Source organism: Triticum dicoccoides, chromosome 2B (genome assembly GCF_002162155.2).
Source record: "Triticum dicoccoides isolate Atlit2015 ecotype Zavitan chromosome 2B, WEW_v2.0, whole genome shotgun sequence".
Taxonomy (NCBI): domain Eukaryota; kingdom Viridiplantae; phylum Streptophyta; class Magnoliopsida; order Poales; family Poaceae; genus Triticum; species Triticum dicoccoides.
This window is the reverse complement of record NC_041383.1, coordinates 500,635,050-500,654,839: the sequence shown is the minus strand read 5'-3', so window position 1 is coordinate 500,654,839 and position 19,790 is coordinate 500,635,050.

The following is a 19,790-nucleotide window of genomic DNA, read 5'->3' as shown; positions in this document are numbered from 1 at the left end:
CGGACGCACTTCCTTGCATGCGAAGGTGTAGCTGGTGGGTCCCAGCAGTCGGGGGGTGAATCGTTTTTTTTCAGACGCACTTCCTTGCATGCAAAGATGTAGCTGGTGGGTCCCAGCAGTCAGGGGGGCGAATCATTTTTTTCGGACGCATTTCTTTGTGTGCGAAGATGTAGCTCGTGGGTCCTAGCAGTCAGGTGGCGAATCATTTTTTTCGCGAAATATGGTGGCCCGTCCGGTGGGTCCCCGCTGTCAGGTGGAGGAATAATTATTTTGCGCGTAATACGGAGGCACTTCCTTGCGGTTGCCGTGGACCCAGATGTCAGCCTCTCCATGTACAGTCCATGTCCGATGTAAGTCGTTCCTTGACCATGTTGACCACACCGCACCAAGAGCACCACGGCGGTGGACGACGGCGAGGCCTAGGAAGGGGACGACGTGGAGCCGGGGAAGACGCGACAGTGGATGCACACGCGGGCAGGAGTACAAGGGTTCACTGGTTCGGCTGCTCTGCCGTCGCCGTAGAATAACAGGGGGTGTGGGTGAGTGGAGGGATGGCCTGGCCAGCGGTGGGAGTAGTAGGGGGCGGTGAGGCCTCCGCGGCAGCACAACCGGCCACGGGAGGCAGGAGCAGGCGACACAACCGGCGCTGCTTTGGGCGGCTGGAGCAACAAGACCAGAGGTTGAAGAAGCACGACGTCCGTTAGATGGACATCGTACGGTCACTGCAGCTAGAATCATTTATATTGACTAAGTTGACAAAGCCCTTGGTACGTCAACTTAGTTGGCCCACAGGTCAGCTTCCGAAACGGTGCGCCCTAGATGTCAGGGGGAGGAATTATTTTTTGGGCGGGTGAATCTAGAATATCCGAGATTGAAGAAGAAGCACGGCATCCGTTGGATGGACATCCAACGGCCACTGCTACTAGAACCGTGTGTTGACTATAAGTCGACAAAGCCTTGCATACGCATCAACTCTGTTTTTTAGGGGACGCGTCAACTTAGTAAGACCAGAAGTGTGTGGCAGAGAACTTATAGCCCATTTGAGATTTGTAAGAATGTGTAGCCCATTTTTGAATTCTAATGGAATTTACTACAGCCCATTTACAGTTTGTTAAAAGTACAGCCCATTTCAACCAACCGTTCAAAACAGAATTCAATAAAATTTCCCACATTTTGATGGGATCCGAATATTTTTATCCCGAAATTTCTAGTCAGATTAAATACAATTTCAATATAAATTTATATTACGTAAAAATCCAACGAAACATTGCGCTCACAACAATTAATGAAATTAAAATTTTCAGTATTCCAAAAATAATATTTTAGAAAGTAATCACTGTTTGGTGCATTTTTTATAGTTACTACCCAGATTTTATAATTACATCCCATTTATTATTTATTAAAGCCCATTTTCTTGTTAAGCCTAACGCATCCCTCCTAGGAAAGATTTGCAGCCCAGTGAGGCGGAGAATAACAACTTGACCTTGCCTGGGTATTCCTAAAAAAAGTATAGCTGGGCTAGCCATTTTCATCTTGAAAAAAATTAATATCTAGGCTGGATATCTGGCCTGGGCTAGACGGGCCACAGCCCGCCCAGTTAATACCTGCAGCGATGTTTTCGTTGTTGTTCAGAGGAGAAAAATTAATATCTGGGGTAAACATCGAAAAACTCTGCAGTGCTCACACCTCAAAAACACAAATACTGCTCGAGCTGCTTGGTCCCAGCTGTCGGCCGCTTCTTGTGCAATTCTCTCATTTATTGACTACTTCCTCCTTTCCGGTTTATAATGCTCAATTCAAAAATCTCACCAATCAAGGTAGATGGCGAGTGGTGGAATATTTTTGTAGTTTTGCAAAAGCACCTAAATAATGCTCTTGTTATCCTCAAAAAATTATGTTTATCAATGCATTAATTGCAATGCATGCATGCATAAAGTACATGCATTGGTCAGTTTTCTCTTAACACTTGCATGCAATCATTTAATGCACTTTGGAATCTGAATATGTGATGGAAAAAAACCAAATTGAGCCTTATAAAATGGAAAAACTGAAATTTTGAGATAAGCCCTATAAACCGAAAAGGAAGGAGTACATAGGTTGACAATGGTGTGGGACCGTGATGTCAGGAAACCAGGAGGAAGCAAAATAAATTATAGTTATATATATATATATATATATATATATATATATATATATATATAAGGAGGCACTTGCGTACGTGGGGCTATGGACCTGGTGGGTCCCCATTGTCATCCTATCCAAGTAAAGTCATCTCCTCGCCCGCGCGCGCTTTCCGCCCGAAACAATCAGCGCCGGCCGCCCCGCTTCCCGGTGCAGGCGATTGCTCCATCTTCAAATGACACAAGTGTCGTCCGTCCGTCCATCTGCCGCACATAATTAATGATACGCGGTTGCCGAGGTGACTACTCCAGCGCCACACGCCCGTCCCTCCGCCCGCCCACCATTGCTATATAAACTGTTGCGCCGGCCATAGCCGCAGTCATCCGCATCTGTTCCCTTTCTCCTGTCCACACCACTACTGCCCACCATGTCTTCCTCGCTGTAACGCCCCGAGACCGATGTGCCAGGTGTCGTGCAGTTATTCGCTGTTGTTGCGTTGTCATTGCTTGCGTGTCATGCATCTCATATCATGTCATCATGCGCATTTCATTTGCATACATGTTCGTCTCATGCATCCGAGCATTTTCCCCGTTGTCCGTTTTGCAATCCGGCGTTCCGTTCTCCTCCGGTGGTCATTTCTACCTTTCTTTCTTGTGTGGGGATTAAACATTTCCGGATTGGACCGAGACTTGTCATGCGGCCTTGGTTTACTACCGGTAGACCGCCTGTCAAGTTTCGTACCATTTGGACTTCGTTTGATACTCCAACGGTTAACCGAGGGACCGAGAAGGCCTCGTGTGTGTTGCAGCCCAACACCCTTCCATTTTGGCCCAAAACCCACCTAACTCTGTTCCATCATCTCGGTCGTTCGATCACGATCGCGTGGCCGAAAACCGCACCTCATTTGGATCTTCCTAGCTCCCTCTACCTATAAAAGAGCACCCCTCCCCGAAATTTTGGGTCATTTCGCGGATGAAACCCTAACTTCAGCCTCTCCGCGCCGCCGGACACTTCTCCCCCGCAGCCTGGACAATGTCCGCCGCCCGCTGCCACGTCCCTCCGACCAATGGGGGCGAGCCACGTCAGCTCCGCCGCCCCTCTCCTCCACTCACCGCGCGCCACGTCAACGCCCAGCCTCCCCACTTCGCCGCCGGGCCCGGAAAGCCCGCAACCGGCCCGCGCGGGTCCATCTCCTCGCGCCGCCGCCCGGGAGGCGCCGCCTTCGTCCTCCCCGACGCCGTCCGCCGCCCGCCGCCTGTCTCCACCGCGCTTCGACCCCGCCGTACTTCCCTCGTGCCGCCACCTACCAAGCTCCCCGCCGGCCCCGTCTTGCCGCGTCGTCGCCGGATCCGGGCCTTCCCTCGTCGGATCCGCCTCTCCCCATCCCCGCTGCTTCCCGTGCCCAAGCCGGGGAAGCCCCGCCGTCCCTCGCCGGCTTCACCATCGGGTGCCGCCGCCCCTGCCTCCCCGATCCGATCGGGATCGAGGGAGACGAGCCCCTCCTCGTGGGCCTCCGCACCAGCCCAGCTCGCCCGCGCCCCCGCGAAGGCCCAGCTCCCCGCGGTCCAGCCTCCCGCGCCTCCAGGCCCAGATCGCCCGCGCCCGAGTGGGCCACCTCCTCCGAACCGGGCCAGATCCATCTCCCACCGGCCTGCTTCCCCAGCGCGAGCGCCCCAAGGCCCATCTCTAGCGCCAGCCTCGCTCGGCCTCCTCCCCAGCTCCCTTCGCCAGCCGCGCGGGCCGCAGCGCCAGGCCCAGCCGGGCCACCTCCTCCGCACCGCGCCAGCCCAGCTGGCCTGCCTCTCCCTCCGACCGGGCCAGGCCCAAGGGTGAGCCGACCCCAGCGCCCCTCCTCTTTTCTCTTCCTCTTGTTGGGCTGCCCAGTGCACTGTTCAGATTCAGCCCGATCATGTTTTTTTTCTCGTTCTGTGAATTTGTCCAATTATTCCAGGGATTGCCAGTTTTACAGATTAGACCCTCATGTTCATGCATTTAATAACTCACGAACCGTGCATCGGATTAAAATGTTTTATATATGAAACTTGCTCAAAATTTTGTGTAGATTAATAATATCCAACTTTCATCCATATTTAAAATGTTAAAAATGCTGTTTGCATTAATTTGCTCCTATGCCATGCTAAAATGCTATATTTCATAACTAAATAACCGTAACTCCAATTTTAATAAACTTTATATGTAAATGGGGTAGAATTTTGCCTAGTTTATCATGGTGACCTTTATTTGCATTTTAAACAACTCTAAAATTGTGTTTAGGGCAGAACAGGACCTAATCTAAAATATGATATGGGGATTCTCCGGAATTGTTGTTTGTTGCTTCCGGCCTCATTTAACCTTGACTAGATAGGTAGTTTTCATTTGCTTCACCCTCTTGCCATGTTTAACAACATTTAATATTGTTGGGTACATAAACGGGATCAAACTAAATAACTTATTGTGGTGTTCCGTCAACATGCACCTCGTTGCATATTGAGCTCCACTTAACTTGTAGTATTGTTTGTTGCACTTTCCCATTGCCATGCCTCATTAAATCGGACATGCATCATACTTGTTTGCGCATCATGCCATGTTTATGTGATGTTTGTTTACTATGTTGTGTGCTTCTTTTCCGGTGTTTGCTTCTTCGGGTTGGTTCCAGTTACGTCGAGGTTGTGAGGATCCATTCATCTACGTCCGTTTGTCTTCTTCATGGACTCGTTCTTCTTCCTTGCGGGATTTCAGGCAAGATGATCATACCCTCGAAATAACTACTATCTTTGCTATGCTAGTTTGCTCGCTCTTATGCTATGCCAATGCTACGATGCCTACCACTTGCTTGTCAGCCACCCAAATTGCCATGTTCAGCCTCTAACCCACCAATGTCCTAGCAAACCGTTGATTGGCTATGTTACCGCTTTGCTCAGCCCCTCTTATAGCGTTGTTAGTTGCAGGTGAAGATTGAAGTTTGTTCCTTGTTGGAACATGGAGATACCGTTCCTTGTTGGAACATTTATTTGCTTGTTGGGATATCACAATTTATCTTATTTAATTAATGCATCTATATAATTGGTAAAGGGTGGAAGGCTCGGCCTTATGCCTGGTGTTTTGTTCCACTCTTGCCGCCCTAGTTTCCGTCATATCGGTGTTATGTTCCCGGATTTTGCGTCCCTTACGCAGTTGGGCTATTATGGGAACCCCTTGACAGTTCGCCTTAAGTAAAGCTTCTCCAGCAATGCCCAACATTGGTTTTACCATTTGCCACCTAGCCTTTTCTTTTCCCTTGGGAGTCGCGCTCCTGAGGGTCATCATTATTTTACCCCCCCCGGGCCAGTGCTCCTCTGAGTGTTGGTCCAACCTGTCAGCTGCCGGTGGCCACCAGGGGCAACTCTGGGTTGGCCTACCCGCACCTAAGACAATCTGAGTGTGCCCTGAGAAAGAGATATGTGCAGCTCCTATCGGGATTTGTCGGCACATTCGGGCGGTGTTGCTGGTTTAGTTTTACCCTGTCGAAATGTCTTGTTGTACCGGGATACCGAGTCTGATCGGAATGTCTCGGGTGGAGGTCTATTCCTTCGTTGACCGTGAGAGCTTGTGATGGGCTAAGTTGGGACACCCCTGCAGGGATTGAACTTTCGAAAGCCGTGCCCGCGGTTATGGGCAGATGGGAATTTGTTAACGTCCGGTTGTAGAAAACCCGAAGTTGACCTTAATTAAAATACATCAACCGTGTGTGTAACCGTGATGGTCTCTTTCCGGCGGAGTCCTGGAAGTGAACACGGTGTTGGAGTTATGCTTGACGTAGGTTGCTATAGGATCACTTCTTGATCATACTCTTATAGACCGTGCTTTGCCTTCTCTTCTCGCTCTCATTTGCGTATGTTAGCCACCATATATGCTAGTCGCTTGCTGCAGCTCCACCTCATTACTCCATCCTTCCTATAAGCTTAAATAGTCTTGATCTCGCGGGTGCGAGATTGCTGAGTCCCCGTGGCTCACAGATACTTCCAAAACTAGCTTGCAGGTGCTGATGAGTCTGTGCAAATGACGCAACCAAGCTCAGGAGGAGCTCGATGAAGATCTTGTCCTTTATGTGGTTTCGTGTTAGTTGATCAGTAGTGGAGCCCAGTTGGGGTCGATCGGGGACCTTTGTCGCATTTGGGGTTCTTCTTTTATTTTGGTTCCATAGTCGGACCTTGATTGTATCTGTATGATGTAGTGCTTTATTCATGTAATTGTGTGAAGTGGCGATTGTAAGCCAACTATGTATCTCTTTCCCTTATGTATTACATGGGTTGTGTGAAGATTACCTCACTTGCGACATTGCTTTCAATGCGGTTATGCCTCTAAGTCGTGCTTCGACACGTGGGAGATATAGCCGCATCGAGGGTGTTACAAGTTGGTATCAGAGCCTTCCCCGACCTTAGGAGCCCCATTGCTTGATCGTTTTTAGCAGCCGAGTTTGTGTCTAGAAGAAAAAATGTTTTGAGTCATTTAGGAATTATATATCGGAGAGTTTAGGAATTCTTTTTACTTCCCAGTCTCCTCATCGCTCTGGTAAGGCATCCTGACGTAGAGTTTTGACTCTTCTCTTCTCAAATTTCACTAAAAAAAATTTAGGATCACGCGGGTATCTTGGAATCGTTCCGATGGTTTTATGATGAGAACATTGTCTTGGTGCCTCCTGTCAGGGGTTTAGTGGAAGTGTCCCGGGGAGTTGAGCTCTGAGGTGTTGTCATCATAATTTTATCGTTGCAATTCTGGAATACCTGAGTTTAGTACGCCGACATCGAAAATCTCTTTTATGCAGTTCGTTGGTGAGATAACCTCGACGCCACCCAGTACTGGGGCGGGAGTTCGGGAGTATCGCCATAATTTGTATAACGGATGATTTTCGAAGGTTGAGGTAGATGATTTCCGAAGGTTTCTTGGTTATGTGTTGAAGGATGGATACAGCTGGATGTAGGATTTGCTAGTTTTGGGTGAGATATTATGCTTCCCCTGTATCCCCAACACCTGATTGCATAACCGGAAAATTTCGGGAGTTTCATAGGTGGGAATTCAAGTAGCTCTTAGGATATCTTTTCGACAGATGTATGATATGAAATTGGGGTTCGACGTCTAGTGGTCCGCCTTTCCACGGTGGTTTTACAGTGGTCTCGTTGTGTCTTAAAGAGTCCTTGGCTATGCCGACTCGGGGACACTTCGTATGTCATGTGCACTGCCTTGTACATGATGGTGTTGTACACTCGAGCCCGTGTGGGCCCCACCACGAAAACTTCGGACGAAATCTCTATCATATGTTTGTTCCGGCTTATTCTGCAAGCCAGTCCATTGTTTTTGTTTTGAGTTGTGGTATTCGAGTTGCTTCAATGTCAAGTGTTGATTCCATACCTTTCCGAAATGGTGTTCTCATACTCCGATGTGAATACCAATCCTTCTCGACAATCGAGATTGTCATGTCAATTCTTTCCAACCGGTGTGCTTCTTTTCAAGTGGATCCGATCATTTCAACATTCGCAAGATCACCTCTCAGTTTTCTCAACGGTGTTTGTTTCATCCGTCCCAAGTTGTTTTTGTTTTCCCGCCCTCCCACCCCTTTTTCTTCAAGGACTCAGATTTCTTAATCGAGTATCCATTTTATTGATGGGAAGTTTCTCCATTCTTTTCCGTCAATGTTCTTATCCGGTGATTCTCATGAAGATTCTAATGGAGCTTCAAGTTCGTCATTCCTCATTCCTTTCTCTTCTCCGGTGGATTCAAGTCAAGATTTGTCGATTATATCCCCTTTTTCTCGTCTCAAATACCTTCTCTTGTCGGTGCTCCTCATATTTATTCATTTCTCGCTATTCTATTGTTCCGGAGTGCTCAAGATATCTCGAAGATTCGTGTTTCCACTCTGCATTCGTTCAAGCTCTTTCGAGATTGGTATCTCATTCAAGTCATTTAATTCAACCGGTGCAACATCTCTTTTAAATCTTTTCAACGGTGTTCTTTTGAGTGGGCCCTAACCCACAGGTCTTTTCCCAGGATCTTACCTGACTCTTCTAATTCTCCCGGAGATGTCCTTAAAATTCTTTTCGAAGTTTGACGTAAGAATGAGTTATCATCAGTCAAATGCCATCTCCTAGATCTTTCACAATTATTTTCATCGTTGGCTCAACCTCTTCGTTTTGATTCTTTCGGAGTGTCTAAATAATTCTTGGTGGTGTTTCGCGTTGTCATTCTCATCATTTGAAGACCGAAGAAGAGTTTCTCTTTAATCTTGCTCTATTCTCTTCAAGATTCATGGTGCTAGCTTGTTGCCATCCTCTTATAACTGTTTTCGATTGTGAGAATCTTTTTCACCCATCTGGAGTAATTCAAGAGTCTTCTCAGTTTGATTATCCGGAGCCCATCATCGAAGATTTATTCATTCTCAGTTTGCAGTTATCATTCTTCGATCTTACCGGTGCCTTGTTCAAGTGATCTTTAATCGGCTCGTGCTCTCTTCGTTCTCATGTATCTAAATACCCTAAAGTATCTTCATTCATTTTGCAATTCTTCCCGGTGATTTGTGCATTTGCTACGTTCAATTTCAATTCTTACGGTGGTTCGTTCAAGAGTTCTCTTTCTTTGTTATCATATCAATTCATTCGTTCTTTCCAAATCCTACCGGTGGTTCGTTGAAGACCTTCTCAAGTTTACACCATATCTCTCTTAATCCTTTCTACAAGAATAAGTGGTTTGCCAAATCCGTTGCTTGTCATCAATTTAAATTGGTGAAGGATACGCATAACATAATTCTTATTCTGGTTTCATCCAAGTGATTAATCCTTTCCTTCAGAGTTTGTCCAGGAGGAATAAAATTCTTGGCTGCTTGTTGTTCATCTTTCTTCCGGAGTTCTAAGTTTTCCGCATTATCTCGTCACGAAGCTCCATCTAAATCATCGCAAGGCTTCACCTTGTGTTTTCAACTTCTCTTTCTTTTTATCATCCTTTTATTACCGGAGTTCTTCATGGAGGCTCTACATGATGGTTCATCAAAGATTTATATTTCTTCTTGAAGTGTTCATCGAGATTCTTTTCTAGGAAACTCAAGCATTCTTCATCTTGCTATCCGGAGTGCAATTTCTTTCTACCGTATCTTTGGAGGTGGTATTATGTCCTTCTTGATAATTCCCCTTCGTTGCTTCGTGAGTCACAAATTATCAAGAATGAGATATTTTAAATCCATCAATCTCTTCTTTGGAGTTATCTTGAGTTATATTTCACCTAAAGCCTTCCCTAAGGATTGTTGCCATTTATGGTGCTTGTAAATGATCCAAGTACTTCATTTATCCTCCCGGTGAAATAAGTTTCTTGTCTCCTCGTTCATATCAATCCAATTCTTCTTCCCGTGAGTGGCAGGTTGTCATCTCATAATTTGAGATGTATTTCATAAGACCATATCAAGATTATTCTTTTCGTTGTTGGTTTTCAACAACTCCATTCTAGCATTTGTTGTATTTGTGATCTCTCAACATCTTGTTTCCCTTTGTTCCGGAGTCATTGTGATGTTGCTCTTTTCAACCCATCATCTCGTTTGTCAAAGATCATGTTCTTTTTGTGCTTATCCATTTAACCAGAGTGTCGTGTCCTCTGCTCAAGTTCTTTTCACCGTATCAAGTCTTGCATAACTTCTCAACCGGAGTGCTACCCGAAGTTGTTTTCCCTTGTTCCTCTTTTCTAATGGAGTGTTTTCAACTTCGTTCATCTCCATTGTATTCTTTTCTTGAAACGGCCTAACCTTTTTCAAGGTTTGTGGTTTCACTCGTTTGTCAAAGAAGCAACTTAGTTTTACCTCTTCTCTTTCTTTTTCGTTGCCCCTACGGTGCCATTCTAGATCTCGCGACGAGATCCTCTCATAGTGGTGGAGTGTTGTAACGCCCCGAGACCGATGTGCCAGGTGTCGTGCAGTTATTCGCTGTTGTTGCGTTGTCATTGCTTGCGTGTCATGCATCTCATATCATGTCATCATGCGCATTTCATTTGCATACATGTTCGTCTCATGCATCCGAGCATTTTCCCCGTTGTCCGTTTTGCAATCCGGCATTCCGTTCTCCTCCGGTGGTCATTTCTACCTTTCTTTCTTGTGTGGGGATTAAACATTTCCGGATTGGACCGAGACTTGTCATGCAGCCTTGGTTTACTACCGGTAGACCGCCTGTCAAGTTTCGTACCATTTGGACTTCGTTTGATACTCCAACGGTTAACCGAGGGACCGAGAAGGCCTCGTGTGTGTTGCAGCCCAACACCCTTCCATTTTGGCCCAAAACCCACCTAACTCTGTTCCATCATCTCGGTCGTTCGATCACGATCGCGTGGCCGAAAACCGCACCTCATTTGGAGCTTCCTAGCTCCCTCTACCTATAAAAGAGCACCCCTCCCCGAAATTTTGGGTCATTTCGCGGATGAAACCCTAACTTCAGCCTCTCCGCGCCGGCGGACACTTCTCCCCCGCAGCCCGGACAATGTCCGCCGCCCGCTGCCACGTCCCTCCGACCAATGGGGGCGAGCCACGTCAGCTCCGCCGCCCCTCTCCTCCACTCACCGCGCGCCACGTCAACGCCCAGCCTCCCCACTTCGCCGCCGGGCCCGGAAAGCCCGCAACCGGCCCGCACGGGTCCATCTCCTCGCGCCGCCGCCCGGGAGGCGCCGCCTTCGTCCTCCCCGACGCCGTCCGCCGCCCGCCGCCTATCTCCACCGCGTTTCGACCCCGCCGTACTTCCCCCGTGCCGCCACCTACCAAGCTCCCCGCCGGCCCCGTCTTGCCGCGTCGTCACCGGATCCGGGCCTTCCCTCGTCGGATCCGCCTCTCCCCATCCCCGCTGCTTCCCGTGCCGAAGCCGGGGAAGCCCCGCCGTCCCTCGCCGGCTTCACCATCGGGTGCCGCCGCCCCTGCCTCCCCCATCCGATCGGGATCGAGGGAGACGAGCCCCTCCTCGTGGGCCTCCGCACCAGCCCAGCTCGCCCGCGCCCCCGCGAAGGCCCAGCTCCCCGCGGTCCAGCCTCCCGCGCCTCCAGGCCCAGATCACCCGCGACCGAGTGGGCCACCTCCTCCGAACCGGGCCAGATCCATCTCCCACCGGCCTGCTTCCCCAGCGCGAGCGCCCCAAGGCCCATCTCCAGCGCCGGCCTCGCTCGGCCTCCTCCCCAGCTCCCTTCGCCAGCCGCGCGGGCCGCAGCGCCAGGCCCAGCCGGGCCACCTCCTCCGCACCGCGCCAGCCCAGCTGGCCTGCCTCTCCCTCCGACCGGGCCAGGCCCAAGGGTGAGCCGACCCCAGCGCCCCTCCTCTTTTCTCTTCCTCTTGTTGGGCTGCCCAGTGCACTGTTCAGATTCAGCCCGATCATGTTTTTTTTCTCGTTCTGTGAATTTGTCCAATTATTCCAGGGATTGCCAGTTTTACAGATTAGACCCTCATGTTCATGCATTTAATAACTCACGAACCGTGCATCGGATTAAAATGTTTTATATATGAAACTTGCTCAAAATTTTGTGTAGATTAATAATATCAAACTTTCATCCATATTTAAAATGTTAAAAATGCTGTTTGCATTAATTTGCTCCTATGCCATGCTAAAATGCTATATTTCATAACTATATAACCGTAACTCCAATTTTAATAAACTTTATATGTAAATGGGGTAGAATTTTGCCTAGTTTATCATGGTGACCTTTATTTGCATTTTAAACAACTCTAAAATTGTGTTTAGGGCAGAACAGGACCTAATCTAAAATATGATATGGGGATTCTCCGGAATTGTTGTTTGTTGCTTCCGGCCTCATTTAACCTTGACTAGATAGGTAGTTTTCATTTGCTTCACCCTCTTGCCATGTTTAACAACATTTAATATTGTTGGGTACATAAACGGGATCAAACTAAATAACTTATTGTGGTGTTCCGTCAACATGCACCTCGTTGCATATTGAGCTCCACTTAACTTGTAGTATTGTTTGTTGCACTTTCCCATTGCCATGCCTCGTTAAATCGGACATGCATCATACTTGTTTGCGCATCATGCCATGTTTATGTGATGTTTGTTTACTATGTTGTGTGCTTCTTTTCCGGTGTTTGCTTCTTCGGGTTGGTTCCGGTTACGTCGAGGTTGTGAGGATCCATTCGTGTACGTCCGTTTGTCTTCTTCATGGACTCGTTCTTCTTCCTTGCGGGATTTCAGGCAAGATGATCATACCCTCGAAATCACTACTATCTTTGCTATGCTAGTTTGCTCGCTCTTATGCTATGCCAATGCTATGATGCCTACCACTTGCTTGTCAGCCACCCAAATTGCCATGTTCAGCCTCTAACCCACCAATGTCCTAGCAAACCGTTGATTGGCTATGTTACCGCTTTGCTCAGCCCCTCTTATAGCGTTGTTAGTTGCAGGTGAAGATTGAAGTTTGTTCCTTGTTGGAACATGGAGATACCGTTCCTTGTTGGAACATTTATTTGCTTGTTGGGATATCACAATTTATCTTATTTAATTAATGCATCTATATAATTGGTAAAGGGTGGAAGGCTCGGCCTTATGCCTGGTGTTTTGTTCCACTCTTGCCGCCCTAGTTTCCGTCATATCGGTGTTATGTTCCCGGATTTTGCGTCCCTTACGCGGTTGGGCTATTATGGGAACCCCTTGACAGTTCGCCTTAAGTAAAGCTTCTCCAGCAATGCCCAACATTGGTTTTACCATTTGCCACCTAGCCTTTTCTTTTCCCTTGGGAGTCGCGCTCCTGAGGGTCATCATTATTTTACCCCCCCCCCCCGGGCCAGTGCTCCTCTGAGTGTTGGTCCAACCTGTCAGCTGCCGGTGGCCACCAGGGGCAACTCTGGGTTGGCCTACCCGCACCTAAGACAATCTGAGTGTGCCCTGAGAAAGAGATATGTGCAGCTCCTATCGGGATTTGTCGGCACATTCGGGCGGTGTTGCTGGTTTAGTTTTACCCTGTCGAAATGTCTTGTTGTACCGGGATACCGAGTCTGATCGGAATGTCTCGGGTGGAGGTCTATTCCTTCGTTGACCGTGAGAGCTTGTGATGGGCTAAGTTGGGACACCCCTGCAGGGATTGAACTTTCGAAAGCCGTGCCCGCGGTTATGGGCAGATGGGAATTTGTTAACGTCCGGTTGTAGAAAACCCGAAGTTGACCTTAATTAAAATACATCAACCGTGTGTGTAACCGTGATGGTCTCTTTCCGGCGGAGTCCGGGAAGTGAACACGGTGTTGGAGTTATGCTTGACGTAGGTTGCTATAGGATCACTTCTTGATCATACTCTTATCGACCGTGCTTTGCCTTCTCTTCTCGCTCTCATTTGCGTATGTTAGCCACCATATATGCTAGTCGCTTGCTGCAGCTCCACCTCATTACTCCATCCTTCCTATAAGCTTAAATAGTCTTGATCTCGCGGGTGCGAGATTGCTGAGTCCCCGTGGCTCACAGATACTTCCAAAACCAGCTTGCAGGTGCTGATGAGTCTGTGCAAATGACGCAACCAAGCTCAGGAGGAGCTCGATGAAGATCTTGTCCTTTATGTGGTTTCGTGTTAGTTGATCAGTAGTGGAGCCCAGTTGGGGTCGATCGGGGACCTTTGTCGCATTTGGGGTTCTTCTTTTATTTTGGTTCCGTAGTCGGACCTTGATTGTATCTGTATGATGTAATGCTTTATCCATGTAATTGTGTGAAGTGGCGATTGTAAGCCAACTATGTATCTCTTTCCCTTATGTATTACATGGGTTGTGTGAAGATTACCTCACTTGCGACATTGCTTTCAATGCGGTTATGCCTCTAAGTCGTGCTTCGACACGTGGGAGATATAGCCGCATCGAGGGCGTTACACTCGCGCTCCAGCGCTCTTCGGGACGGGCGGACGACGGACCACAAGGAGATGGCAGCCATTGCTACCGACCGGCTGGCCGGTAGGCAGCCTGAGGACGACGACGTCCGAATAGAGAACACGGTAGTCGACGATCCGGCGCCAACCCCCTCATCCGCGCCATCCTCGCCGGTACATTGCACCATGACCATCGGCGAGGCTCGTGCCCAATATATGGACAGGGTGAGGCAGAGGCGTGAGGAGCAGTTCCGGGAGGCGCAGGCCGACGCCGCCTACAACCACCATCTCCTCCAGGAGCACCTGCAGGCGGAGGAGCAGATCACCGCGGAGCGGGCGGAGTAGGAGGTGCTGCTCGACTCGTACCGCTCTGCCCGCAAGGGCCGCCTCGAGCACTGGCGATACTGCATGCGGGTGGCGGAGGCTGCGGCCGCCTACAGAGAGGCTAGCAAACAGGGCGATGAAGCGGGCGAGGCGTTGTTTGGCTAGACCGAGGACAAGGCAGAGGACAATGCCGGCTCCGACGAGTCCCTGCTCCGCCAACAACGAGGCAGTGGACATCGTCGGCTCAGCTGAGGCCCCACCCTGCCGGCAACATGGGGGGATTTCCATCGCTCCGCTAAGGCGCCGCCCGCCGGCAACGAGACAGAGGACATCGCCGGCTCCGCCGAGGCCCCGCCTCGCTGCCAACAAGGCCGCGCCACACAGAAAACAAGGAAGAGTAGAACACGGTAGGTCGCCGCCGCTCGGGTCCAAGTAAGGCCACCGCTGCTACCCTCCGGTTGAAGCCAAGCTAGGCGGGTTGACCATTGACGGCCGGTTAGCTTCTTGGCGGTGACGTGGAGTCGGAGAGCTGCGCTGGAGAAGAACGCTGCTTCTACTTAACTGTTGGTGCACCTGTCAGTTACGCAACTGCACCTACAGTTAAGTCACTGAAGCTTCTGTTCGGCTCAGCGGGACACAGGTGGGTAGCTTCCGTTAATTAATTATACCTCCAGCGCACCCCTTTTTAGGGTTTTTTTAGAAAAGGAGGATGACCCCCGGCCTCTGCATCTGGGAGATGCATGCGGCCACAAACACACCTTTTTAATTGAAGAATGTATGAAATGTAATGAAATCCGGCATGTTTGTATGAAATTCGACCGTGTACGAATGAATTTATTTCGATTAGTTCGAATTCCTGTATCACCGGCATTGGATGAACATGCAAAACAATACGTGCTAGCATTATTCCCAGGGTGATCACCACATTTGCAATAGTTTCACATGTACTCCCTCCGGTCCTTTCTAGTCTGCATACAAGTTTTGTCTGCAGTCAAAGTATCTCTACTTTGACCAATCTTATACAAAAAAGTATGCACTTTCACAATGTGCAAAGTAAAAAGGAATAGAAGGAGTACAAAGAGTTTGAGCAGCTTTTTAGCGTTTCTGTACATTGCAATCAAACACACAGGCCTGGCAATTCATAGAGAACATTCAAAACAATCGATGATTATGCATCTCAGTGACTCACCTGTCAGAGGCAATATTTACTTCACAACTAAAGAATAAAGAAAAAATTGATCGACGTTGCTGACAGCAAAGAGCGTCCAATTCGAAAATATCAAACGCATATCTTGCTAAAATCAATGAGCAAAATTCGACAAGGTTGTCCCGTTCCAAAATATCAAATGCCTACGATTGTGGAATGGGCGGGGTTTGCCATTAGTTCGGACATTGACATGGCACCTCGTGCTAAATAAACCAGCTGTTCTTTTTGTGCAGTTCACCAAAATCAACCAAATTCGGGCGTAGTTTGTATGATTTCACCCTTATATGTTGCAACGCCTTGAACTTATGGGCACCTCCTTTCTTGTGGTGGCAATGAATGATTCGATGTATTCATGAACATTTTGTGCAGTTCCCATTGAAATCAAGCTGAGCATCCCTGTTTGCACAAATACAAAAAAAGTGATTAGTATAAAGCAAACTCTACTATGAATTGACAGTTTCAACAGGCACATACATGGTCCATGTAGAGCATGCTTTTAGAAAAATGGAACTCACCAGAAAGAATCCTAGAACAACATTGTACTCGCGCATCACAGCAAAAAAATGGAGATTTGCCAGTCCTTCTGAGCTGAAGTTAGTTTGGTCTTGTGGGGAGTAATGTAACCATCCTTCAACTGCTCCTTCTGATGAGAAGATAGACAGTGCTTCTTCATCCTGGCATAATCGGAACTAGTCAGTTCACGTACTCCATATTCTTCTTCAGAGGAAGATGATCCCTGTTTGCTCGAAAAAAGGGAAGGAAATATTTAAAACAGCATAGATGAAGCACTTCTCAAGGACAATACCACTTTTTCATGACAGTATCTAAACAGTAGCACAACACCAATAGAGATGACAAAGCTCAATCATATGGATGAAATCAGTGGGCGAGTACCAACATTTGTGAGGAGGCTGATTGTGTAGAGCATACCGATGAAGCACTTCTCCGGAACCATCTGTTGCTATCTACGGGGGTGGCCATGCTTACTATATACTCCTCGATTAGTTTAATGTTTCCAACATCTTCTTGTGCAGTTCCACTAAAATATATGGTATCTTCAAAGAAGATCCCTGTTTGCACAAGTAGAGATAATTACGTATGGCATCAAATCAGTGGCAAAACAATTGCTCGTTCCAGCCATAGCAATAAATTAAGATGCAAAAATATATCATTACTTGTGTCATCACAGTTCCAGTGCTTCATTACAGCACCGGGAGTTGATTTTTGTTTTTCTTCCGCTTGTTCTTACCCTTCATCACTTGGTTCAATAACAAACAAGCTTCACCTTTAATGTAAGATTTGGCATGTCAATTAGGGAGCACAAGTATCGTACTAAACTTAATTTTCTAATGAAAGTGGCAAAATACAGGCCAGCAGTTGTGAAATATCCTTATCTTACCTCAATGGGATATTACGGTGCACATACAGATTGGAAGTCTTGTCTCCATTTGTGCAGTTCACTAAAATCAAGCAACATTATCGTACAAGTAGAACAACATATGAAAGCACACTGCGGAATCATGTGAAAGAAGGCTAGTACTGACCTCTCATGATGCGGAATTCAAACAACGCACAAGAAGAAGATCCGAACCAAATTCGCCTTAACGGATAGGAAGTAAGATCTCCTCTTGTGAAGTTCCACTAAGATCAAGCAATCAAGCAACGTTTTCGGTGTGACATTTTGGTTGAACTGCACAAAACACTCTTAAAACAAAAGTGTTTTGTGCAGTGCAACAAAAGGTCACAATGGCAAAGAGGTGATGTAGATAACCCTGTTTACAGAGAGGTGCAAAGGAAACAATTAGTGGTCAATAACGGTGGATGACACAGAAGCCAACAAAAGAAGCATCTACCTTATCTAAATGGGAAAGAAAGCAAGACAGTAGCATTTCTCAAACGGTGGCATTGATTAATATTAACATAGAGATTATATTAACAATAAAATTTGTTAAACATGTAATTTGCTTTTAACTGTGGCATTGCATCAAATTTCCAGCGGCATTATTAGAGGGTGTTTGTTTACAGGGACATTTTGGTGTAGGGACTAAAAAAAACTCCGTGTCAGTCACATCTAAACCAAACAGGAGGGACTTTTAGGGACTAAAAGTGGGCATTTGGGACTAAAGAAAGAAGACCTCGAGGGAGTCTTTTTGGGACTTTTTCCAACAGTTGCCCCTGCCACGCACTACTGGGGAAAAGGCTAGCAGCAGCGCGGGTTTTTGGTGTATCAGTATCGCGGGAAGAGGCGCTACTAATAAGGCGCTACAGCTAACACATAGCAGTAGCACGTGCTCACCGGCGCTACTGCTACACAAGTGTAGCAGCAGCGCGGCAGCGCGGTTTGTGGGAGCTCGCTACTGCTAGTAGCTCTAGCGCGCTTTGCCTGGATGCGCTACTGCTATCGCGGCGCTGCTGCTAACTTTTATACACTCGCTACTGCTAATTTAAGTAGGGTTTTGTTTTTTTGGCATATTTGTTTTTTATTTGAATAGGCTTTATAGAAGAATCTTTAGCACATAGAAATGTCATCATGATACAGATACAAATGCCTGTGAGACCACAAATGTAATCATAGCATATACATACAAATAGTCTCATCATAATCATCATCCAACACAAAGTGATATCTTGTCATCATCTCGAAAATAGCGATACATGCAAGTCTCGAATACTTGCAACTACAACAACGTCATCCATCTAAACAAAGGTATACGCAAGAAGTGCTATCACTATGAGTGAGAGCGGAACTATGCAGTGCATGAGGTGGCGGTTACGAGTCCTCTCTCGCGCTAGCATGAACCTCAACGAACTAGCCTCTCCTTCTTGTCTGCTTTTGAAGCCTTTATGGCTGGCGCCCGTGAACCCATTCACTTGCTCCTGACACTCATGCCACTCGTTGTACACCCCCGGAACCTTCCCTTTGTACATGACATAGCAATTCCATCTCGCCATCAAGAAACTAGGTACCTGTTAGAGATGCATGTTCATAAAGAGGATGTACAATCATATATATGCAACAAAATATACTAGAGCAACACCGAAAAAGAAAGGGTTAGCAACTAGATGCAACATGCAGTACGCAAATTAATTAACTAGAGGTACGCAGGTCATCGTACGCAAACTAACAAAGTAGCGTTACGCAAGTTCGGCAGGGACCATGGACATCACAAAGTTTCATCGCTACAAAAAGTATACAAGTTCAACCGACACATGCCCATGGCGTGATTGTTAATCTTTTTCATCTTCGGATCATCCCACGGTTGTTCTATGTTATCATCCCAGTCGGGGAACTTGAATCTCTTGTGCAACTTCGTTAGGAGCAACTGCGTCAAATGTTCTTTACTCCTTAAGTCATCGTCGTTGATGCTCACGCATTCCCGTAGGATGCATCCTACTTGGTTCCCATAGCACTTGCGAGGTTCTTCCGGCTCTAACGGCTCAAACTTGCCAGGTGCCATCTTTGTGATCACAAGTTGTCCAATCCCTAGTTTGTTAGGTTTTCGTATCCTCTGCTTCTTATGCTTCCTCTTTTCGGTAGCGGCATCGGGGCCGTTACCTTCCCCGCTGGTACCTTGCTCACCAGTCTCGGTGCCGCCATCGGTGCCGGTGCCGTCGGTGTCGATGTTAGCGTCAGTACTATCATCGAGGTCGACCTGCAAACCTTGCTTAGCAGTCAAATAGTCAAGGTACTCTTGTTCACCCTCATAATCCATCTCGTCTGCATCTTGGTCAGAAGGCCCAGTTTCTTCGTTGTTCGACATGTTTCCTATGATTAAGTGTCCTCATTTATTTCTAAAAGTATGAATAAATAAGAAATGACATAAAAAGAAATCTATGTGCCAGCACTCGATATGCCAACTATGTAGCAAAAATCATGCCTTTATTCACGGGATATTTCGGCATGACCGTTGCTAAAAAATGGACATATCGAGCGCCTGAAATTCACCGGAACGGAAATGAATCAACTTTCCGGCGTAACATAGGCCACTCGGATCATTTTCCAAACATGACATGTCCAAAACATGACATATCCACACATCACATGTCCAGTTCAAATTTGCATATAAATTCAGCTAATTTTCAAACCTAGCTAAATTCATAACTAAATAGATAACCAAATTAACATACTGCCCTAACTAAAACCTAAGTAAATTAACCGAAGAACCCTGGCAGAGAGAGAGAGAGGGGGGGTTACAGAGGGTGCAGGGGCGAGGAGGCAGGCCTGACGACGGCCAGGAGGGGAGGAAGCAGAGGAGGGAGGCGAGGGCCAACGGGTCGGGGGCGAGCGCGCCGG